Source organism: Boleophthalmus pectinirostris, unplaced genomic scaffold, assembly GCF_026225935.1.
Source record: "Boleophthalmus pectinirostris isolate CB_2022bp ecotype Guang Dong unplaced genomic scaffold, ASM2622593v1 HiC_scaffold_2, whole genome shotgun sequence".
In the NCBI taxonomy this organism is placed as follows: Eukaryota; Metazoa; Chordata; class Actinopteri; order Gobiiformes; family Gobiidae; genus Boleophthalmus; species Boleophthalmus pectinirostris.
In genome coordinates, this window is record NW_026571152.1 from 17,669,006 (window position 1) to 17,693,490 (window position 24,485).

The 24,485-nt window shown below is 37.8% G+C and overlaps 1 protein-coding gene across 3 annotated transcripts in view; it reads left to right on the forward strand.

The window, feature by feature from the left end:
* mafb (MAF bZIP transcription factor b) overlaps nt 1-24,485 on the forward strand; it is a 62,217-nt gene that overhangs the window by 11,500 nt on the left and 26,232 nt on the right. The gene's annotated exons all lie outside the window — the stretch shown is intronic.

The following is a 24,485-nucleotide window of genomic DNA, read 5'->3' on the forward strand; positions in this document are numbered from 1 at the left end:
GGAATGCAGATTTGACCCTGATCTAAATGTAAATATTATTTGCTTAAATAAAACTATAGGCACAGTCTGAATAGGAGAGTGCAGAGTAGAGGGCTCACAGCAGGAGGCCTATCTATAAGATCAAGTGAAGAGGAAGGACCGCTAACATACGTGTGTTCTCATCACAGTTACACATTATTTGTTATCTTACCACATATTTTTATTGGTGTTCCTAATGTGTTCTTTACAAATGTTACATACTCCATTAAAATCAAGCGTCTTGCCCATGGACATAACAGCTGCACGTTCATAGACAAGGTTTGAACCAGCTGCCCTTCATATAGTGGGTGAACACTTAAGACAGTACAAATGTCCTGTAATGTGGGGAAAAAGGTGCAAACAGACCAGACTGTGCTGTCAGCTGTTCTTGGAGCAGAGACTGATATGTCAGATATCATATTAATGTGGAATCCAGATGATCATATAGAATATATATTATGTGAAGTCTTGTACTGAACATGAGACATCAGGATTATATTAGTGATGATAAGAAATGTCCTGATGTCATGACCTGGAGAGACTCTTCTTTAGGTTCACTCACATCATTTTATATATGGCACATGTAACATTACAGAAAATATATTTCATTTAATTTGTATATTTAGCTGTTAACTTTTTTTTTTTTTTAGAACCATAACAAAATGTTAGTGTATTGTGGTTTACAACACAATGTAGTTTGGGATTCAAATACTAGACCTACTGTGGTGTTTTGTGGTATTTAGTCTCTCATAGCTGTGTGTAAGATTTCTATGCTTGCTTTGCCTGTAAATCATCAAAATAAAATCCTATATCACCATAATTTCAACGTATGCATACAAAATAACATAGCTATAAATAACTTTCTCTAGACAACTTATCAATGCAACTGAATGTGAAGGCATCTTATAGAGACAAAGCCTGGATGATTTCACTTTGTCAGACCTTCACAGTGACACGCGTGGAGCTTTGGTACGGTCTACGTCCTGGAAACAGTCTATCTCCAGCCTGACACCCTTCACTGGCCTGACTATATATAACTGCACATAGCCAGTGTCTGCTTGAGTGTGCTGTCTGCTGCTGCCCATTGCCACTCGTTACTCCGGCAGCATCACTCCATCCCCACACACTAAATGACAGACAGACTGCTCGTTATATTAGGCTAAAATTATTCCATTGTGAAACCACTGGTGTCGTCAACAGAAGAAAAATGTATGACTAATTTTGTGGAACTTTTTATCTTGTATCTTTAGATTTAAATTTGCTTTATTATTTGCAATGGTAGGGCAATGCTACTAGCACAACTACTGATACTACTATTACTGTTAACTATTACTTCTTCTACTTTTACTAGTGATTGACAGAACAATACGAAATATTGATTTCAGAACTGCTGTATTGAAAAGTATTGATTTCATACTTAAAATTTCTCCAAGAATTTCTTTTTTTTTTGGCTAAACATGCAGTAAATATTTGAAATACACTGTTTATATTTTAGATGCACATATATTTAATTTTTAGGGTTTAGCCAAGTTGTCTAATTTTGTATAGTCATAGTATTACTTGAATATTGGATCAAAACATAAATCACTGTCCCATCACTAATTATTACTACTACTACTACACACATATTACTAGTACTAGCCTACTAGTAATAGAAATCGACCGATATTTTTTTTCCATGACCAATGCCAATTGTTTTGAATCTAGAGAAATTAATGGCTGCTAAGCTCTGATGATATTTTTGGGCCGATTTTTAGATTTGATTTTGATTATTTACTCCAAATTATATTATTTCATATTATTACAATCTTCATCCACAAACCTGTTTTACTACAAAGTGGATATAAGAGCAGTGTAGCCATGTTTTTCTTTTTACTACTAGCCTAAATAATGCCTTAGAAGTACGAAAAGTAAGTACGAGCAAGAAATGACATAAAATTTGTAGTAAAAGTTGAGAGCATAGCATTTAGCAAGTTGAATCAAATTGAAAAAATAAACAGGAAATCAGGATGTGCAATATATGAAAGAATTATTTAAAAGAAATTTGTTCATACCAGCTAAAAAATTGCAATTGAAAGTTTGTTTTAAAACCCCCAGACGCGTTCACCCTTGCACCTCGAGGGCTTACCCGTGAACACAAACCCTGTTCTTTTTAACTTATGCTAATACACAATTTATCTGCTCATTTCGGTTGTTTAAGCATAATTTGTGTTGTTTTATTCTGTGCAACGGGGTTTAATGTATTCAGATGCAGGGTTAGCTCGAGGCCCTTCCTCTTAGCCGTTAGCGCGTTAGCTCATTTTGTCGCGCACACAAACATGCTCTGAACTCACGGCCCCTCCAGTGCACACGCCACTTCAGTCTGGTTTGTTAGCTATAGAGATGTTAACATGGCGCTTTGCTAATACTCCGCGGGAATGTACATGTGAAGCTAGCGTCGCGTGATTTATTCAAAGTTGCAGACACTGAGATCAAGAGAACTTTTCATATGTATTGTGTGCGTTGCTTCGCATTTAGGGCTAGTGCTGGTTCAGACCTGGTTTAGTCTGGTGTAGTTCTGTTTAAGGAGCGTGGTGACGCAAGATAAGAATTCTACAAGATTTCTCATCCATGTTTAAAAAGAAATCTTGTAACTTTATTTTTGGTTTATTTGCTGCCAATCTGCAATGAAGTTAGATTAGATTATGTTGCTGCTGAGGTTTGGCACGCAACCAATGTCTAGAGCTGGAAAAATGTACAAAAAGAAGTTTTGGGTTAAGTTCAACAAAAAGCTTAGATTAGATTTATTTCTGACAATTTATTTCAAAATCTTTTATCTTGTCTTGAGGATTTTGTGTCATATCGCACCCCTAGTTTTCCTAAAAGTCATATAGTGACTTGGTTTTGTCTTTTTTTCACTATGTTCCAGTGGGTCTTCTGGTCCGGGTTTAGTTCCTGGTTTTATCTTGAATGTTTGTTTTTATGCAGAAGTTTTTTATTTTGGTATTCTGACTAAATCAGGTAATAGGCTACTTCCTTACATGCCATTGTTAGTGTTTTGATTTAGTTTAACTTCAACTGGGTTAACTACACTGTTAAAACTTTCTCTTTATTGAGAAATTTGCCCTCTGCATTTGACCCATTCTTTTATGCCACTGTCAGAAGCAATGTATTGCATGAAGACCCTTGTCCAGATCTTGAGCTATAGCTTCATAACCAGGAACACCTCACAGTTTTAAATGTTGTCACACATATCAAATTACAAATCTAAACACATTTTCTAAATTATTCCAAACATAATTTCTTCCCTTTCTTCTCTTTTAACCACGGGTACCTCTACAGACACCTCTTCACCTCCTCCAGCCGCCTTTGTTTCTCCCTGTGGTTGCTCCCATCCCTCTCCTGGACTGTCCCGTGTACAAATGTGTCCGTGGCCGCCTCTACATCCATATTAGCGCAGAGGCAGTCCATTCCCCTGCTTCCTGACACGCTCACTTTGGCCGCGCGGCTACTCCAACCCCAGCGCCGGGGCTTTTTAATGGGACATATTTCCTGCGCTCCGGATGCTTCTCCTCCTTGTTAGCTTGATAAATAACCGCGCCGCTAGGAAAGTGCTGAATTTTAGCTTTCAGACGCTATTTTCTGCAGGATGACATTAATTTTAAGTGCTGAAAAGGAGCTAACTAATACAGACAAATAAATAAGGCGCTAGTGGTGGAAGGAGGTTGAGAAGTCGCTAGCCCCCCTCCCTTCACTCCTCAGTGCGCGTACCTGTAAATATGCAATATGCAAAGTTGCAAAAATAAACAATGCATGAGATGTGATTCAATTATACTCCGGAGAGACAGCGCGGTGTCCGAAAATGTCCCAGTCGTGTTATTAGAAGACTGGATGTCCCCTAGAAATGCGTTTTTAGCTATATTAAAAATAAGTGGACAAAGTTTCAGTAGCGGTGGAATGCTTCAAAGACATATTATGTGTAAGGGGCAGAACATGCAATTGAACTATGTGAATGTACATAAAAAGGAAGTTATTGGGATTGTATGTAAGAATTTACAAAATGGTGCAGTCCTGAGCTGTGAGTAGTGGTGGACTGTAACAAAGTAAAAGTGGATACTTCTTTCTTTTACTTCACTACATTTGAGAGAAGGTTTCTGTACTTTCTACCCCACTAGTTTTGAACGGGACTGAAAAGTAAAAGTATTTTTTTATCATAGTTTGAGACCTGCTAAAAAGGAAGAGGGGTTATTTTTAACACATTGGTAGTTTGAGCAAAGAAAAATACACAAAGAAAAAAAGTTAGGGGGAAAAAAAAAAGTCAACTGAGTTGTTTTTCCTGAACAAATACAGTGTAAATCTTTATCAAAATCACTACATTTGAAGCTTTATTACAGCATAAAATCTCGCAATCTTGAAGTACATTTTTAAAAGGGCACTTTTAAACTTTTACTTAAGTAGATTTGTTCATGTGATACTTTTACTTGAGTTTTTTTTTTCCCTCTGGTATCTGTACTTTTACTTAAGTAAATAAATTGAGTGCACCACTGGCTGTGAGGCAGTGTAAATGAGACTAAAAAACATAGCTGCTACATTCAAAGTTGAAATGCATGAGCGAACTGTAAAATTGGTATTTTGTTATAATATTAATTATCTGTCCTACTAATGTATTTTGTCTTGTTTGAGTGATTTAACTGAGAACCACTGTGGAGCGGCTTTTTGTACAATGACAATAAAGGCATTCTGATGTGGATTGGAATAATAACACTCAAACTGGGCATTAATGCAACATCTCTGGTATATCAGTGATGCGAGTGCTACACAGAAATGCATTCATTGTGCACAACCTCTCCAACCTATGTTTTTAAATGACATACTCAATCAAAACGGCTTTATGGAATGATTTGCTGCCATATTTTTCTGTGTTTCACTATTCAGTCCTCCTTGTTAGTCTACCGTGTTTGATTGTATCAGTTATGTTTACCATTATTGCTCATAGCTCTATTGTGTGGCTGTGGTTAAAGCTTTGGTAGAGTGTGTCTTGTTTCTTATAATCCAGGAAATGCTTTACACCACCTACAGTTTTTTTTATTTGTAAGAAGATGTCATTGTATCAGATTTCCAATATATTTTAAAATACAATTTGTTGGGTTAGAAGCATGTGAAAACTACTACTTGTGACTGTTTCTCTGTCATGGTTCAGAGTAAGAATGGGAGTGGGTGAAACTAAGTGTTCATTCTGAAACATGTTTTTCGCTCATGGTTCAAAATCAGATGCAGGCTCTTTAATTGTTCTTGGAAATTTGTCATCTGCATTTTTCCAAAAGCTCGATCAGGAGTATAGTTGGAGGGTTACCACTTTAAGTAATGTAATAGTAATGAGTACTTATTGCATTTGAAGTAAACAATTGCTTACTGCAACTTATACTTACATCTTTACCAGAAACCACAACACATAATCTTTTCTATCCAATGCATTTTCACCTCTCATTTCTTCTGTAGCATTTTGCAATGGAAAAGGCATAACTTAAACTTATATTACAGCCAGTGACGGCAGCAAATGCACAATCATAAAGGTGATGTAGTGCGTGCTATAAATAAAGCCACACGTGAGAACATGCACATCACTGCTGAGGGCGCCATGTTCTTTAGACCGAATATTTTAGCACACGCTCAACTCTGCATATGATAAAGACGCTAGCACAAATTCCTATAGATGTAAGAGTTGTTTAATATAAGAGTTGTGACTAGCAAAGTTTGTAATCTTTAAATGTTATGGGTGATAAAAAAATGAACTGAGAAGTGTTTGAATGATTAGACGCATCAAGATACACAGTTGGTAACAGAATGCTAAAAACTGATAAAAAATTATCACGTTTAACATTAGTTTTTTTTTATATATATATTTTTTTGTAAACAAAGAATGTAGTTAGTAGGGAAAACTGACTCTTGCCGCCCATACGGGAGAATCAGATCATCACATTGTAGAATTTGAAAACCACCAATTCGTTACTCAAGTGTTATTGGTCCTGGACTAGTTTAAAATGTATACTCTGTATTGACCTTAATTTAAAACATAACTCAAATCACAGCCTCAAAATTTGCCAAAAGTATTGCAATAATTTATCTTTCCCACAAATCTTCATCCTTAGTTGTTAACTCTTGACAATATTGATAGTAACCAAGTGCATGGTAGTATTTATATATGTGGACACCTCCTAACACCAGATTCACTTCCTTGTCAGTATTGATTACACGTTTTGCCCTTTGCCATCTCTTGACAAATGCCTTTTTATTACCACCACAGTTTTGCTTTTCATCACATAAACCGAGCCTTATCTTGACATAAGCTTTCCCATTTGATTATATAAATTTTTGACTTTTGTCCCAGCTGCAGATGCAATTGACTTGATACTGCGTTGGTTTAATTTGCAAAAGTGTATTTATCACTGGCTGTCATGTTGCGGTCACATGGCAGCCTGAACCAGTGCCAACAATTAAGGCTGATAAATCACTCATTTACAGGGGAAAGGGGAGGGTCGGAGCGGAGCGTGGGGCTGATAAGACTGGGGTAGAGGGATAATGAATTTGCCCCTTGCAAACATGTACTTTATCCATTTTGAGTAGAGCAATGATATGTGTTATGGTGCTGTTGGCGATGTGGTGTGAACTGGTGTCAGAAATATTCTTTAGGATGGGAAAGTATATTGTGTATTTTAGGGGTGTGCAAAAATATAAAAATATTGGTACAATATCGTTATTGTGGGCAGCTGTATCCATATTTAGTATCGTTTAGCAATTTTTTTTTTTTTTCAAGCTATGTTTCGTGTCCATTCATGAGGGACCCCGGGATCCCCTGCCCTTGTATGTATGATTGATATGATATCTAATATTTGCTGCTATAAGTATTTATTTAATTATTGGAATAAAGTGAGCTGTATGTTTTAGATTCTAAAATATTTTTTTATCACCCACTTGCTCCGTTTTTTCCAAGAACTATAGTGACAATGCTGGGTGCTAAGACTGTCAGTTATTAAGCTTATTGCAAAACTAGAGATAGAGGTGTTGTTGCGTTGTGTAGTGCAGTGTGATCTTCCAAACAGTCCGCTATTCCATCCATATTTTCTGTGGTTTTAATTAGCAAAAACAATATTTTTTGCCACTGCTTCATCATTAGCAATTATCAGTTTTCCCACCAAAATTGTTCATGTGGATAATTCTCTGATTTTAGTATAATTTGCGATACAGATTTTGTTCCCTAATGAAAAGCAGGATCTAGACTAGATTTGGGCAGCAGAGGGGAGGAGGAAAGAGTTTACAGACTCCCCTTCAGTCTGAACTGGAGCTCTCATACCTGGCGCATGTAAAAGCTTAAACTAACTACTGTATACAGCCCCTGTGCCGCCTGCTTTGTCATAAAACCAGGTAAACAAACATGGAAATGCACTGTTTACTGCTGTTGACAAGTGTAAGAAAGGGAAAGGAAAACTGTCGGCTTGTAAAAACATGGAAGAATATATTTTCAACCAACCTCCTGCAGACAGTACCTTTAAAACAGAAGTAGGAGGAGATGGTTCTGGTGAGACGAAATGCATATTGTGCTAGCAAGGAGAAGAAAAAAAAAAGTTTAATTTTAACATTTTACGCAAATATCTTACTAGGGCTTGTTCTCATCTTTTCCTGACCAAGACTGAAAAATCATGAATCGATGCTGGAGGACTGTAGAATGATTCAGGTCAGAAAGTCCCCAAACCTTCCCCCTTCCCCTAAGTTAATTAATTGACCCAGTTAGTAATTATGTATAATAAAGTAGTCTGGTACACTTAATTTTACTCTAGTTTAATAGTCTTATAATTCCCGCATGGTATTGTGTGTCCAGTGAGCTGTTCTTTTTGTCCTGCAGAAGGTAAACATGTGGGACAGAGGAGGGGGAGGGGCCAGCACTGGGACAAATAAGAAGGTGGAGCTAACATCAAGGAAGCACAAACAACCTGGTACAATAATATATTGTGGGTTACATCTGAAGATCAAGTTGATTTTTTAAAATATATTTTTGCAATGTGTGGAATTGTACCCAAGGTTTTATTTTATATATATATTATTATTAGGTCTGTTTGCTGCTTATTGTTGGAAGTAGTAGTTTTTTTGTTTTGTTTGTTTGATTCTTTTTGTAAATTTTCCTTAAAAAAATTTAAGGGATGTTTGTTAGTGGCAAATTGTAATTGGTTCAACTTTTATATTATTGGCTAATATTGGTTGGTACACGATGCAATAGTAAATGGTAGTGTGTGTGAGAACTGTGATTTATCCAGTTAACTATAAAGGTACGTTTGTTATGTTGCTACAGTACCGCTTAGTGACACTTTACTTTCATCTTTACCTAATTGCGTGTTTTGCGAGTGAATTTAGGAGCCTGTAAAGTCGTGGCTGTTATTAGACCACCTGGAGTGCCCATCTGCCCCCTCCTCCCTCCCTCTCCCCTCCCATCCATCTATCTCTCCATGTTTTCTCTTATTGACTCATGTTTGTTCACACTGCTTATTAAAGATGCCCCGCAGTTCCAGGTCAAGTCCAGGTTCCTCTGCTCCGATCAGTACGGGGTCAAAGGTCACCAAGTTAGTTCAGGAGGCCAGGGTCATCAAATCCGATTGTTGTTGTTTTTTTGTATCCCACAGTGATTTCACACCTCCTCATAAGCAACACTTTATTTGTTTATCTTGTCATCCCTCCTTTGAATAATTACATTTTCGTTTCATGTTCTATTAGTAATGTTTTTTTTTCTTGTGCTCGCCACTTTTTCATTTTCAAAGTGAACGCGAAAATAGGCCGATCATTGCAATTTAATTACTACAAATCCCTTTGTGAATATGCTCTAGTGTTTGTTTACATGCATAGATTTGCCCGCTTTGCACTTTTTCCACTCTCCCTTGAATGTCTCTCTTATTTTCTTATATCTTTTAATGTACGCATGTGTGTCTATGCGCACACCAAGGTTTATTTAAATAGATACCAAGCTGTTTTATTTCCAATCAGAGCGGTCTCTTGTCGCATTTCAGTCTCTTCATAATAACCTCCAGCACAGCTCTGCACCCTCCCGGCACGCTGGCACACACACAAGCGCGAAACAGGCGCACACAGCCGCAAATGCCGACGCAGCACTTTGCTTGCTCCTCTCGGGGGTAAAAGCCTTTGATAAATGGAAATAAATACTTTTCTTCATATAGCTGGAACAGGAGAGAGCCAGAGAAATGCCAAGTGACAGGAGGGCTCTGACAGTTTGATGCCCGGACAGGAGCAGAGCTGAGCGAGCGACAAAGCAGGAGCAGGAGGGGAAACATAAGAGTTCTCCTGGCTAGCTCGCCGAAAAGAATGCAGGCAAAGTGAAATATGGGGCTATTAGTGAGGGGGACTATTTGTGAAGCGGCGAGAGTGGTGTCTGCGGCTTTGTGGATGTGTACGTGGAATCATAAGGGTGTGAGTTGGTAGTGTGCACAGGGGCAGGTTGTAAAGGGCAGATGGGATAAAAGCGTAGGCACATGCACAAAGAGGAGTTAAACATAAAGCTTTTTGCTCATTCATATCGGTCAGATTTCAAAGTTGTGTGTGCTCGGTGGCAGTTTGAATTTGACATTTGCTTTAGTGGTGCTGTGTTATGCAACTGTGATTTAAATGCAAGTCTTGGTCCAAGTTGCAATCTGTGTAACTGTAGTGATTTATGTACACTAGGAGGCTGATTTTTATATGCACTTTTTATAGTGTAAAATTTTCTTTTGGATATTTAAAAACCTTTTGGTAGATTTGACATTACATTGAGATACATTTAAGATTTTTTTTGAAAGATCATTTTTTTACACTGTACCAAGTGGCCTTTTGTTGACAGGGCCTAGATTTTGACCTTTTACTCATAATATAATGTTGTTTAAAACCTGTTTTATTTTTTAATGGCTATGTTTGTTCAGTGCTAGTTTGTCCTATTGCTTAAATAGCTGTCACCATGAAGCATCTGTTTGTTAATTTCAAACAAAATTTTCAGTAAAAAAAAAAAAAAAAAATCTGTAAAGTTTGTCTAAGTCTAATTTTAACAATGGAATAAACACATCTTTCTTGAGTTACAAAATGTCTTTAAATTATTTATTTAGACTTGGACAAACTTGATCCACACCTGGAATTATTTTACCACAGTAATTCAGGAGGACTAAAGGATAAAATAAACTTAAAAACACGCGAAAAATGCAAAAGAATAATTGTTATAAAGAATGAATTAAATAAGTAATATACCAATATACAAGATTTGTATTTAAAAACACACACAGACACATACAAAGATAAGATCGGTTTCTTTCCTTGTGTAGTTAAACAGCAGCGAGGGTCGTGCTGCTGACATGTTAAGTGACTTACGGTGAGAGCAAAAACAACTGTGCCATGATTTAGAGTGAGCACGTGCCTTCTCTTCATCTGTCTGTGCACCCTTTCCACTCTCCCTCTCTCTACCCCTCCACCTCTCCACCTTTGTTTTCCCCCTGCATCCCTCTCTCTCTCTTCCTCCTCCTCTCCATTTCTCCCAGTGCTGGCTGCGAGCTCTCTCCGACAGCTCCATAACTATAACTCTGGCCTGCTCTCCTCTCCTCATCCGCAGCTAAATGAGTCTGTCAGAAATAAAGAGCACTTATCTTATCTAGTGCCTCCACTCGGCTGTCTGCTTCTGCGCGCACACAGAATACACCCGGGACGACAAAACAAACACACACTTTTGTCACTTATGAAGAGGGCTTTTCACAGCGGCTCAGCTCGATCCTGTAGGGGCTTTGTAGATACAGATGCTAGACAAGAAACAGGTGTCCACTAGGGATGGGAACTATGGTAAAAAATGCTATGTTTTAAAGCTACGCTGAATATTGGAATATTATATTTGTAATGCACAATTTTGACGAAATTAAATTACAGCAAAACTGTTTCATCTACCATTTTAATGCCTAGATTAGGGCTCTATGATACAAGAAAAAGCTGCAATATTTGATAACCATGTTTTGTATTGCAATAAGAATATTAATGTGATATTTTATACTTTTTGGTACATTGACAAGTTTAGTTAAAGCAAAAAATGCTCATGGCTTTATTTACTTCATATATTTTAAAAACTTAAACCAAGAACAAACCAAGTCTAATGGAGGACATCATTAGAAAATTATTAATAAAATCTGTATTTTTTGTCATTTTACTTAAACTTCTCTGTTTTTTTTTTTTTTTTTTTTTTTTGTGTTGTTGGTATGTATGTATTTTCTTGCGATATCAACTATAGTCAATCAGTCACTACTACTACTACCTACCTGCTGATATTCTTAGCTGCTTTTTATCCTCATAGACACACTGTCTAAACCCTAGACAGGTGGCATGTGTCCTTTTTTCATATGCTCTGTTATCCTCTCCAGTTTGATCTTGTAACAGTAAACTTTATATTAGTATGTTTTGGCCCATCTAACAGGCTCTCAGCGGGGTCCACCGCGATGAGAGCATAACGTGGGAGGAGGCCTGGGAGCTGTGGGAATAAACTGCAGTTTACAAGTCTTCTGGGACAATCATATAGGGTTAAGGAAACTATAAAGGGCTGATGATAACACAAATTGGCATTCATAATATAAAAAATTTTTAATGCAATACAAGTTGGACAGTGTTTGACTTATATGCAACTAAGTTTGTATTGAAAGGTAAAAAAGACAAATTTGACAGTTGATCTACTTGTATGCATTTTGATCCAGGGTTTTACTGGGAAATGTTGCTCTATAGTTAAATGCAGAATGAGAAAAGAAAAGGGTGTCTACTTTTCTTTACACTCTCCTCCTATTAGCCAACCTCTGTGTAAAAATCATGGTGAAGTGTGAACTTTCTACTTATGACAATTCGTCTAAACATAGTATCTTTGTTTCCTTGAAGAGGTAACTAAAGTCATCTCCTTCTTTGGAAAATTCACACCTCATTGCATTTAAATGCAACTTAAAAAATATATATATTTTTGACCACCTGTATTTTCTGTTACATGGGCATTTTGTGTGTACCATGGCTGACATCTTTACACACAAGGCATTTGCACATTTTTTTTTCTATTCTGAACACACATCCTTTTAAATGAGCCACTATGATTGTTACTATGGACAGGTCCCTGGAAGGATTATTGAAGCTGTACATTATTTTCACTTTACTATCTGTGCCATTTTTGACACAGCCATGCCAAGGCCTACCCCTGTTGCGTCCTTTACCCTCCATCACTGATATTCCCATTACACTGTCCTGCATTGTGATGACTTGGCCTTTCTCGTGGGAGGGGCAAAGGTTACGCGTAAACCATATCGACTGGTTTATCTGTGAGGGCCAGCTTATGCATATGTTTATCGAACCCCTTTGCCCGGCCCACCTTAGATCTACAACTTTCATGCCTGCTTTGTTTCCTCTCTGAAGCGCTACACAAAACGGAAGCTAGCTCGCGAATGAAAGCGCTAGCTCCCAGCGTAACTGTGTGTGTATGCGAGGATGCGCAAGAGACGGAGAGATGAAAAGAGTGATAATTCTCCTGCTACCCCCGGGCCCTCGGCTGCCTCGCGGGCTGCCTATAGGTCCCCTGACACATGCCTGCGCAGAAAGCCGGGGCCCCGCTAATTGGCCCCTGTGATAACACCACAGAGGCAGGAACGGCGCTAGCTCGGAAAATGCTCATGTTTTTCCAGCCGTAATCATTTGTTGGTTTGTAATTCCTCTTTGAAGGCTGTTTTGATTTGTAAGCGGCAAAGACGTTTATTATTGTGATCTGCTAGCATACGGAAGCTAGCGAAAGACAATTAGTGCATATTAGCGCATATCGCGTAGTTCAAAGCCGCGCGCCAGTCTTTAAGGAGGCTTGTTTCTCGCTAATTGTTCCATTATCTCTGTGTGCTTATTAAATGTGCGATAATTGTTAATTACCACACGAGGATTTGTAAAGGATTTGTTTGAGTATCAAAACAAATTAATTAAAAAGTGTAGAGTCGGGAACAGCAGGTGTGGTTGGAGAGGAGAGAGCGTGTTGGCGTTTTTTTTTTTTTTTTTTTTTCCATGCTTTTAATTGCCATTCCGAGCCAGAGAAGGCAAAATGAGATTCAAATGAGATTCATAGCTAATTGTAGCAGCACAGGTAATATGCAGATCCATGTAATGATGATTCAGTGGTTGTGCGGTGAGAGTAACGAGAGTTTGATTAGACTATTGGAGCACTTATGTGGCGCCGACACAAACCAGAGGAATCTTTAATACTGGAAACTCCAACACTGCATTAGCATTAGAACGACCAGAGCAGATTTTACATGCTGTTACAGGATTTCAAAGTGCTAGTTTGGGGAAGCTAAAAAGAAGGACAATTGTGAAAAATAAAAATGCAATATTCAAAGTGTTGTAATATCCATGTGACTATAAAAACTAGGGATCCTGAAAAATATGGTGAATCGGATAGCAACTTCCACATGTGAGTTGGGCCAATATCCTGATTGGACATTTAAATTGATGAAATAAGATGGTTGTAGCCAGCCCAGAAAGTCTCATAATGTTTGAATATTTATTTACACAAATCTGTAGGTACTTGCTAACAGATTTGGGTCAGTTTTGTTATTTATGTTTAAAGGAAATAAATGCATTTTTTCAGTATTTGCACTGGTATCAGTTGATATTGAGTACTGGCAGGTTCTTAAAGATAAGTATTGAAATTCCTATCAAAACGGAAAGAACTGGATTGGTGCATCCCTAATAATAATCTAATGGTACAAGATTTAAATACTACTCTGAAACTTGGTTGAAGGAGCCACCTTCCATTTTCAGTAAGTAAAATGCCACACTGTGGAATATTCCAGGCAAAGCAATAACATCACCATAGAAACATATTTTATTCTGCATAAGAACTGCTAACCCAGTGGTTTAGAGCTGTACAAACATGTTCTAAAATCAAATGTCATTCTTGTATTAGTTTGTCAGTCCTTGTCAGTTCAAAAATATGAACCAAATCCTCTTAGTGAAAAATAATACTAATAATAAGATATTTTACCCAAACTCATCCCTAATACAACTTCAATACCTTTATAAATTGGGAAACCTTTTACAGTGCAAGGAGTTCATGATGGTTTACCTTCCTTCATTTATTAATCTAATCACTTTTTCCCTGACTGCCTGGAGACACTGTAGAGGCATGTTTGTGTTGAGGTGTAACTACGGCTCCATTGTCTGTCACATCTGTGTGTGATCAGATGCTCACACAGCTGGGCCAGTCGAAGTGAATTAAACATGCCACACATTACACTGCAGTACAGTACAAGCACCTGGACAGATGTGCTCCCATACTCTTCTAACAGAACTGAACAGATAATATGCATGATCAAGCGCTTAATATATTCTGGATAACTCACTTGCTCTTGTTTAGTTTGTATTATCAAGTTGTTTTAGCTGTCACTCAAATGTATTGCTCTTGGTCAGGTAATTTTGTGTTGTATGGTTATTGTATGGATCAAAAAATAATGGTAATATTTCAGTTTTAAAAGTTTTTATATAATAGTTTTAATATATTGCCTTGCCATAGTGCCTGAGACTGTGAGTTTGTTAAAAGTATCAATAAACAAATACTAATCCATTCTAACCTGATTTTGATCTATATATAACTAGTTTAAGATTACATAGTAACAGAAACTTCTGCAAAATTATTCTGTTTTAGACCATATAATTTATTTTCAACACAGGAGTGTTTTTATGGTATAAAGTAAGATGAGTGATATCACAATTTTTGGTATTCATGCGATACCAAGTAGTTTTGGGAGTTTTTTTTTTGATAAGCCGATACTGGTCTAACCTTATGAGTTAAGGCATTTCAATATGTATAAAAAAGTGTTTCAGAAAAGGCTCTAAAGGACACCTAACACAAATGGATCTGACCAACCAATAAGCTGCTGGTGAAGGTGTTTTAACTCAACAATAAAGAAACGGCCCTAACATTATATTGATACTTTGATACCTGTACTACCTTCCCTAGTAATGAGTATCAACTTTTTTTTTTTTTTTTTTTTTTTGCTTGGACTAAAATGCATGGTTTTGCTTCAACAGAGAAACAACATGGACCGTGATCCGTTGCTTCATTCCCTTGCAGCCAACATAAAATAATACCACTTTTTATTCTTGGTCAGTATTTTTATTACACTCCTATTCTAGACACTAGTACTGTGGTAAGAACAGCACTTCCACATGTACAAATTATACTCAGCAACATCTCACAGTCTGCCTCATACATTCTCCTTATCCGCCATTGCCTTTAAGTGTTTGCCTATATCTTTAAGGCAATGACACGTCCTCTTCCTCTGGTTAGGCAGCGGGCCCGGCTCACTGTATTGATAGAGGCTGAGTGTAGCTTCCCACTTTATTTCAATTAGCTCACAGGAAGCAGGATATAACCCACCGATCAATTGTCATTTCTGCAGCATGGCCGTGTGCCGCTGCAGGCTGCTCTTCACTTTGTCGGCCAATAAAAGATGATGTGAAAGAGATTAAAGAGGTGTTTCCATGTTGTAGTGTATGTGTAATGTGCGCTGATGGTCGGGGCCTTCAGCAATGACTGGGCTTCTATGGGACTGTTGTGATGTTAGGGCACATGTTAACAGTGGATTTACCTGTATAGTGGCCTCTTGGGTCATTTTTCATTACTTTGAGATCAGTTCAAATGGCTTGTTTTTATTTTGCATGTTCATTTAATAGTCTTATCCTTATTGTGCAAATATAAAGAATAACATAGTATCTTATGATATTATTATTGTATTAGTTATGAACATAGCAACATTACGCAAATGAAGGAAGCGCAGCTGTTATTGCTCTCACCTCACAGCAAGAAGGTCCTGGGCTCGATTCTGGGTCTTTCTGTGCGGAGTTTGCATGTTCTTTCTGTGCCTACATAGGTTTCCCTTACCACTGTAACACACAGAGTCCCAGCAGAACTATACTGGTTAAATAAAAGTCAATAAAAATATATAGCGCTAAGTGCACATTATTGGTTTACAATACATTCTAATACATTTCATATTGCATAATTGTGTCCTGATTTGAGTCACTGTTTCAGAATTTTGTTAAAGAGGTTGAGGTCAGTCTGTAGCTAGACATTATTATATTGAATTTGAAAAATAGAAGTGATTGTAGTCAAAACTGAAATTGCCCCTTTATAGACAAATATCTTCTCTTCTGCGAGGACAGTTCCACCAGAATGTTTCAAGATTTTTTTAATAGAACATGTCTCCACAACAGATATAAACAATAGTGTTACTTTCAGTATCTTTCAACTTTGGCTTTCATGTTCTCATTTCTAGAAAACCATTCATTTCAACTCTGCGCATATAAACGGTACATCCTGTTTTACTCAATCAGGTCAGACAGAGTGGCTTCTTGTCCTCTTTCTACTGTCTATCTCACATCCCAACACTCATACTGGAGAGAACAACTGCTGCTAATAAATCAAAACAACATTATAGATGCTACATAGCTTATAGCATTCACCGGGTTCATGTTGCTTTTAGCGCTTTTCAAAACCAATAGGTCAGTTTTGATAAGTACATGGGGTGATATGAATGGGTATTATCATATCAGGGGAACGGGCTTGTACACATGCGAAGGGGGGGTGTTTGTATGCGTGTGCGTGGTGCAGTGGACCGCGCCGCTGCTAGAGCTAGTAACTGTTTGATGGTAGGCTTTATGGAGACACTACATAACGGGCCTGACAGTTTATTCAGAGCATGTCAGGAGAGGCAGATTTGTGACGCGACAATGGGAGGAGAGCGAGGGCTGCGTGGAGGTAAGGGTGGAGGAGGAGAGACCGAGTTGAATGGGAAATGTTAACAAAAATAACATGATTTTGGATTATCAGAGTGATGATAATCAGATCATATTTTGGTAATGTGTAATCCGAAATTTGCCAATAAATAGCTTTGTTGAAGTTGGGGATGCTCCACTTGTGGGATTGTTTAGGTCAGTACAATATTTTGTATTTGTTTTGCTGCTGTGGACGATAATCGGTATTTATCAATACCAGTACTGACACTTAAAAATTCATAGCAAGGTGCTCAAATTTATTTTAAGTTCTAGTAAAGTTCGCACATTACCCTTTCACATTCATAAAGATAATAATGTAATTGTAATGAAAAAATATTGGTGTTTTCAATATCATACCAATATTACATACTGATATTGGAGCCAATACATCAGCCATCCCTAATCCTAGTACAAAATATGAATGTACTGTAAAATTATGAAAATTTTATATATTATTTTATTATAATTTTTCAGCTTTTTTATTATTATTGACAATATACAAAATTGTGCTTACCATCAAAACACTTCCACCTTGCAATGGATATATTATAAACATCTAATTGTTGGATTGCTTGCTCAATAACATTTGGTCCCATGTTTGATTCCATAATCATTCAGGGCTTTTTTGATGTAAAGTTTGCATGTTCTCCCTGCGTCTACAGTATCATTATTAATTTTTAGTTCCATTTGGGAGATTTGGTACAGGCCGGTACATTTTAATATAAATTTAATAATTTTAAGATTTCACCTCAAAATGTATCAGTGGAAGGAGAAAGTCATGGCTATAGTAAGAATTAAATTTAAATAAAACTCTACAGGCTATTCTATTGAGTTGGATGATTGGGCAGAATAAGTTTCTGGTGATTTTTGAAGAATTCTCAAAATTGATGGGAAAAATGCCAAAAGCTTGTCACCAAAATCTATCATACTGATGCTGCAATGTGACTTAAGCTTATAATATATTTTCTTGGCATTTGCAGCTCTATTTGCAGCCCTATACATTACCTATACTGTTGTCACTGCTGTTAGGTTCTTTATTTCCTAAACCAAATCGTGATCATTATATCTTTATAGTTTTTTTACACTCAAAGATTTTTCTGAACTTGGTGTCCATATTGTGTTCCCCGGGGTCTTGGGAGGGAAGTTCTCTGCTCCTCGAGGCTATTAGTGCTGTGATTGGGTATTGAATTAGCCTGCTGATTGGCTATCGAAGGCGTGAAGACTGATGAGAAGATTTGGAAAAGCTTTCTTCTGCAAACCCCATTACTCACGTTCAAACACAACCAAGAGGGAGCGAACACAGACAAATGTAAGTGGTAGCCCTGGGTTTGGACAAGGGAGATACTAGAGCAATGACAAGATCTCAGTTTAGTTTTGTTATAATGAGTTGTATGACAAATTAAATGCATCATTTAGCTGAGATCAACAAGGGCTCTGCAGTTAATGGAATTTTAAACAAATCAAGATCCAGTGGGTAAAATCGCCACTGTTCAGTTTGATTCTACAATCTATTCATTTATTTTAATAAGAAAAACATACAATCAAACTGAAAATTGTAACGGGCCAATAAAGTGGAAAAATTTTATATTTTTTGCCATACTGCCCATTCACAACTGTGGAGCAGGTTTGAATCTTTTAAATTGTAATCAAAAGCACAGATCTTGCAATAAATGTGTAATTCAATTACAGCTGCAAAATATTGTATACCTGGGCTCATCATGTTCTTTGTGGTTGGCTAGTGGTTTTCCTCATACGATGCAGAGCGAAGCTTACATACAGATCTGAGTAAAGAGTCACACGCCCTCACCACAGGAATATGTGTGGTGTTAAATGGTGGCATAGAGTTTTACTGTTTTGATTGTAGTGACAGTATAATCAAATACTTGCCTTATTTTTGTATTTAAATTAAATTTTCCTGTAATATAAACAGACCCTTATTCCATTAAAAATTGCATTTCCCTGCTTCACCAAACTCCAAATAACTATACTACTGTCTGCCTCACTTCACCAATCACCTTTAGGTAAACACCAAACATCTGCTTTTCGGAACACCTGCACCTCTTCCTCCTCCTCCTCTACTACGGCACAAATGGACTTATGTAAGAGCCCAAAAACACATCCCAAATACCAGAGGGGGCTGTAGTCTACCCTAGTGCTCGCTGAGAGGGCCTGATTTATGCTGTGTTTCATCCCACTATAAAGATTATGGATGATGATATCGATTTGGCGGGAGCGCTGGCCGTGGCTGGACCCTCCCTCACCGCTCGAATAAAACAAAGAAGTCTGCTCATTATCATTGAAGGAGAGAGGGGCAATGTTTCTCTCAGTGTGTGGCTCCTTAACCCCATTCTCAGACCAGTGGCTGTTTTAGCTGCTCTGGAGTAACGGAGGTAAAGACAGGAGGGTGGGACTGTGTATGTGGAGAAAAGGTAATATTCAGTAACTACATTTAAAGGTGCACTATGTAACTTTTCTAATGATCTACATGTTTTTGCTCAGCTTGGACTGTCCCCGTTTGCCAACAAACATATTCATTTCAATGGATTAAGGCAGGTGAAGCTACCAAGCAGTTAAAGGTCAGGTCTGTGGTGAGGTGACCTTACTCACAGTAAATTTTCCAGGTATTTAGAAAATTTAAGCTCTAAAAACACTTGTTATTGAAAGAATGCAAGATAAATAAGTTTAATGCCATACTGTGTAACACTCCAGGTGAGGTAATAACTCTGTAGAAACATGCAGGTGGGTGACCCTCCACTAGAAAAGTAACAAAGTGCACCTTTAATAATGTGATGATAAAAGTAAAAAGTAAAAACGGTCATGTAGGTAGTTCAATAGTGGTCCATAAGTGTACACTAGTCTATGTGGTCTTATACTAGTTCTGATACAGATCAAGCTCATTCTAAAGCTATTCAGGTAAGGTTAATTTTTGATACTTTGACAATACTACTCACTGTTAAATTATATGTAGACTGAAAAGCAGCAAAACCTTCAGCCTAACAGCCTTCTCATCCACTCTCTTTCTCTTCATCACCACCAGTGTCAACAATAACAACTGTACCATACTCTCACTTTGTATCTCTGAAATTTATCTGACTGAGCAGTTTTTTTTTAAAGTATTTGTTGGAACGAAAGTCATTTTTTGGCAGTACAGCTTATATTTACTGATTCCCATAGTTGTGTGGGCTTTCTGTGTGCAGACGTTGACATTTTTCCTATAAAAACACTAAATCAGGTTATGAAAATTGAGAGATGTTCCATTCAAAAAGACAAATAAATCCTAAGTGTAGTGGAAAACACATTCTAAAGCTCAAACATAAGAGCAGACTTTATCTAGAGGCAGGAGCAGAGGCTGATAAGTGGCTCCTGTTTATCTTTATTTTAAAAATGTGTATTTTCTTCTTTGGAAATTTGTCTTTTAACAAGAGCAGGGCACACTTTAGTCATTTGTCTTTTTTTCACGTTTCATAATATTTGACCTAAAGTTACCATCTGTAAGATTATTAGATTTTACTTCACCAGTAAATGTGCAGATGTTCCCCGTCCCCTCACCTGGCCTTTGAGACAGCAGAAACTTAGATAACATCTAGTGATGTTATGTGAGAATACAACAGGGGCAGGTCGACCAGTCTAATTACAAATGGCAGGTATAAGTGGCTTTTTGAGCAGTTATTATATTGTTTCTTCATCAAACACATATGGTTGTTTTTTTTTAGTTATACATGCTTAAGTAATCCTGCAGATTCTGTTCATACTTTTCTCACAAGCTCAGAACACAGTATTGCACCTGCTAATACCATGATGTTCATCTCCAGGAAGTGCTTCTCTATGAACAGTCCATTATAAGTTAATTGGGCTAAATAATTGTTTATTTTATCCTCATACTCTGTTGTTATAAAACAGAAAATACCAACACTCTGAAGTCCAGACACTTTTTTCATGGAGATGTGAATACACCGGACGCAGACTTTAACACAACCCAGGGGCTGCTTTAAATAGATGTTTATTTGCTGATCACAGCCAAAAATGAGACGGTGAGCGGAGGGTATATTTTAGCGTGTTATTAGTGACTTCAGTGGGACACATGTTTTCCTGCACTGAGAGAAGAGATGAGGCGCTGCTTTCTCTGCTGTGCTCCATTTTCGAAGACTTCTCGCCATGCTTCGCTCTAACAGCTTTTTCTCACAATCTGTTAAAAGTTTGAACAACGCACTTTGAATGTTAATAATCAAAAGTGCATTTATCTGATGGAGGGTCTTTTACCTTCTTATCTCCATGGAGATGTTTTTGCTTTGCTCAGAATGCACCACAGTATTACATGAAATGCTTCTAAGTCCATGGAGACAAATAAGTAACACCACCAAGCCAAGTTACATGTCAGATCTGTGGAGGTATGTTTTTTAAGCAATAAAAACAACTGCAATTGAATAAGTGCCAAATGGATACGTTTATGCTGCTGTGGAACATTTCAGGTAGAGCAATAACATCTCCATAGAAAAAAATCAGATGACAGACCCTCTGAAAACTTTGTGGTGTACTTTGAGCTTCTTGCATGTTTTTCAATGTGATTTTAAACTACAAATGGCAATTAAAAACAAACCTAACCTAAAAATCCAGCACTGCATCTTGTAATGGTGAATCTTGTAACGCTAATAGGCTAAAATAACCGGGCCAAATATGTGTCACTAGAGCAAGACATGAGTGTGGTGGAGTTCCGAATTAATTACTTCAACACAAAAATTAAACATCATTAACAATTCATTATGGCTGTAACTAAATGAGGTTTCCAGTCCCCAAACAATGACAAAAACGCATGAAAACTTTAAAACTCTGGTCGGCCATTGTCTCAACACTTAACTAATCTCTCGTTAAATTTTTCAACTACAAATCTTTAAGACCCCTCCTCCCCCATTATTAAACCATTCCAATTTTAGCCCATCGAGATTTCCACCGCCGCCATTATTGCGCGTAATATCACTAAATGCTTCTTCTATTAGCGTTGTGGAGGGGGACAATGGAGCCTAAAGTACACTTCCCTTTAATTAATGACTGTCTTTTGTTTGGGCCGGCACACGCTCACTTAGCAGTAGGAAACCGAAAGGCAAAGTAGGAGAGGGGGAGCATAGCTAATATCACGCGGGCTATCTATCCTCTCCTCCACTGGCGCGTCCCAATCCTCTTTGGAAATAACAAATGCATAAAAGAACGCGCTACACAAATATATCTGGCTGCCTCAGAAAGATAGGCTGTGCAGCGCTTTAATACCCCTATGTAAACAATCAACGCCTAGCACACACCCCCACATCACCACAGAGGGACAATAAGGCGCGCTAGCATCCTCCCTCCCGATACGCGCCGACCAAAATGCCTTTCTTGGGTTAGATACGAGACAATGCAGCGTACTAGAGATTGCTGGAGTGCTTGTGTGTTTTGGTTTTTTCGAAAGGCCGACCTCCGAGACCAAAAAGATGTCGGATTTCGCTCATGCATGCTTTGATATCTTACTCGCAGCCCCTTGGCACCAATTTGGTATTATACTTGGCCTCGGCACTCATCCGTTCTTCTGTGTTTTTTGTAGTAAAACTGGCAGTCCCGGAAGAGTGAAGGAAGGCTGTTGAACTCTTTGTGGCATGCAATGTTTCCTTTGACAAACAATACTAATACTATCTACAACACTCTTATCTAGTCAACCTTAAAATGGCCAAATGATGTGACATGATCTTGTGGTCAAGGGGCTAGCACAAATGCCTGGCGTGGTTAGCTTCCACATTTTGCTGAATGTCCTCCCCACTCTTCACCCCATTTCCCTTTTAATCTGGTTTCTCTAATAAAGCCTTAGCTTTATTAAAGCTATACAATGAGTGCGCCAGTTTTACTTTAGTAAGGAATTTGTTCTTTAAAGCTACCATCTGCAAGTTTATTAGATTTTTTTTTTTTTACTAGCAGATATGAAACTTGTTCCCCCTCCCCTCATCTGGCTTTTGTTCATGCTCACCTGTGCTCTCTGGTCTTCTTCTGTCAGGCCAAGGATGCCACACCATCAAACAGCAGTAAGGTAGATTGCATCTAGTGGTGTTATGTGAGAAAACAACAGGGGCGGGTCAGCGTCTATAATTACAGATGGTAGCTTTAAAGGTGAACTAGGTAACTTTCTGCTCGAGGGTCTGCTACGTGCTTGTCTCTATGATGTTATTGCTTCTGCAGTTTGGCAGTACACATCTATCTTGCTTTTACTTAATTACAGGTGCTGTATTCCTCAAAAATATCTTGTAAAACGTCTGCAAACTGTGTCTGAGTTGTCTACATGGAGATAGATATGGCCATGATTTCATCTGATGTCATAAAATAAACAGAGTTGGATTAGTTGTTGGATGAGACCCATATGGTAACAAGAAAGAGTGGCATTGTCTGGGGCAGTTGTTTCTCTATCATAGTTCAACATCACAAAGACTGAAGGAATTAAGTAGGCGGGGCTAACAGTTCAAAACAAGTTCTTAGTTCATTCATAGTTCAAAATGGTGTCCAAGCCCTTTAAATATCACATGTTTTTCCTGTGGTGGAGCCTGGCCCATTGTATTGCTTGTGTTTGGAGGAGCAGACAGGAGCTGGCACAGTAAAGGTTAACTCCATACATCATTGTGTGAAAAGCTCTTAGCATGTCCACTGTGTGTGTGGAAGTAAGACTATACTCAGACTGACATTTCAGACCGGCCCCATAGAAAAGTAAGTGTACTGTCTCTTTAAGGGCCATGTAGGGGCCTGGCGACAGCTCAGCACTTTCACTGAGGAGGATCAACTATGCTACAGAAGTGATGGAAAGTACTGTCAATGAGGTACTTTGAACTTTTGAAACATGTGTGTAGTCATAGCAGCTGTAGTAGGAGTTATAGTAAGAGATGTAGAAGGGTTTTTCCAGTAGGAGTTAGGGTTGTCAAGAATAACTACCTAATAGATAATAACTAGTAGATACTAAAACTAATATTGAAACTAGATTCTCATTTAAACAAGCATCAGTACTAAAATGTCTCATTCACCGAACAGAATTTCTGTGAATGAGACATTTTAAGTATTCGTCATAAAGTATCAAGTCTATTTCCTGGTATCGAAATTGAGTTTGAGTTTTTAGTATTGTGACACTAGTATGAGTTGTAGAAAAAACTTATAGTGGGAGTAGTAGTTTGCCTGACTTCCTGTTCGAATGCAGAAGGGTCTGAAACTGGATCTCTCTAAAATTCTCATAACATTCTGAACAAAAGATACTAGTATAACTTCTTTTACGTGAGATGAATCAGAGTTTAGTGCTTCGATGGATTATTCTGCAGAAAATCCATGCTGTATTTCAGTCACTCTGCATTATTTTGTTTTCTTTACTTGTTTTGACATGAATAGACCAATGTGTTTCTCTGATTGGTTAATCTACCTGTCAATCACAACCATCGAAAATTGTAACTGTAGTAGGAGTTGTAGTATGCACACTTTTGGACACTTATTTACTAATTGTTCATTGTGTTTCCCCCGTTTGGTCGATAAATAGTTTAGTCAACCAAGAATTTCTGTAGTGGACTACACTTTCAGTTTCTTATGAACCAAGTTTACACAATTTTGCCTCAGTTTGGAAGGACTAGAGCTAGGGCTGAATG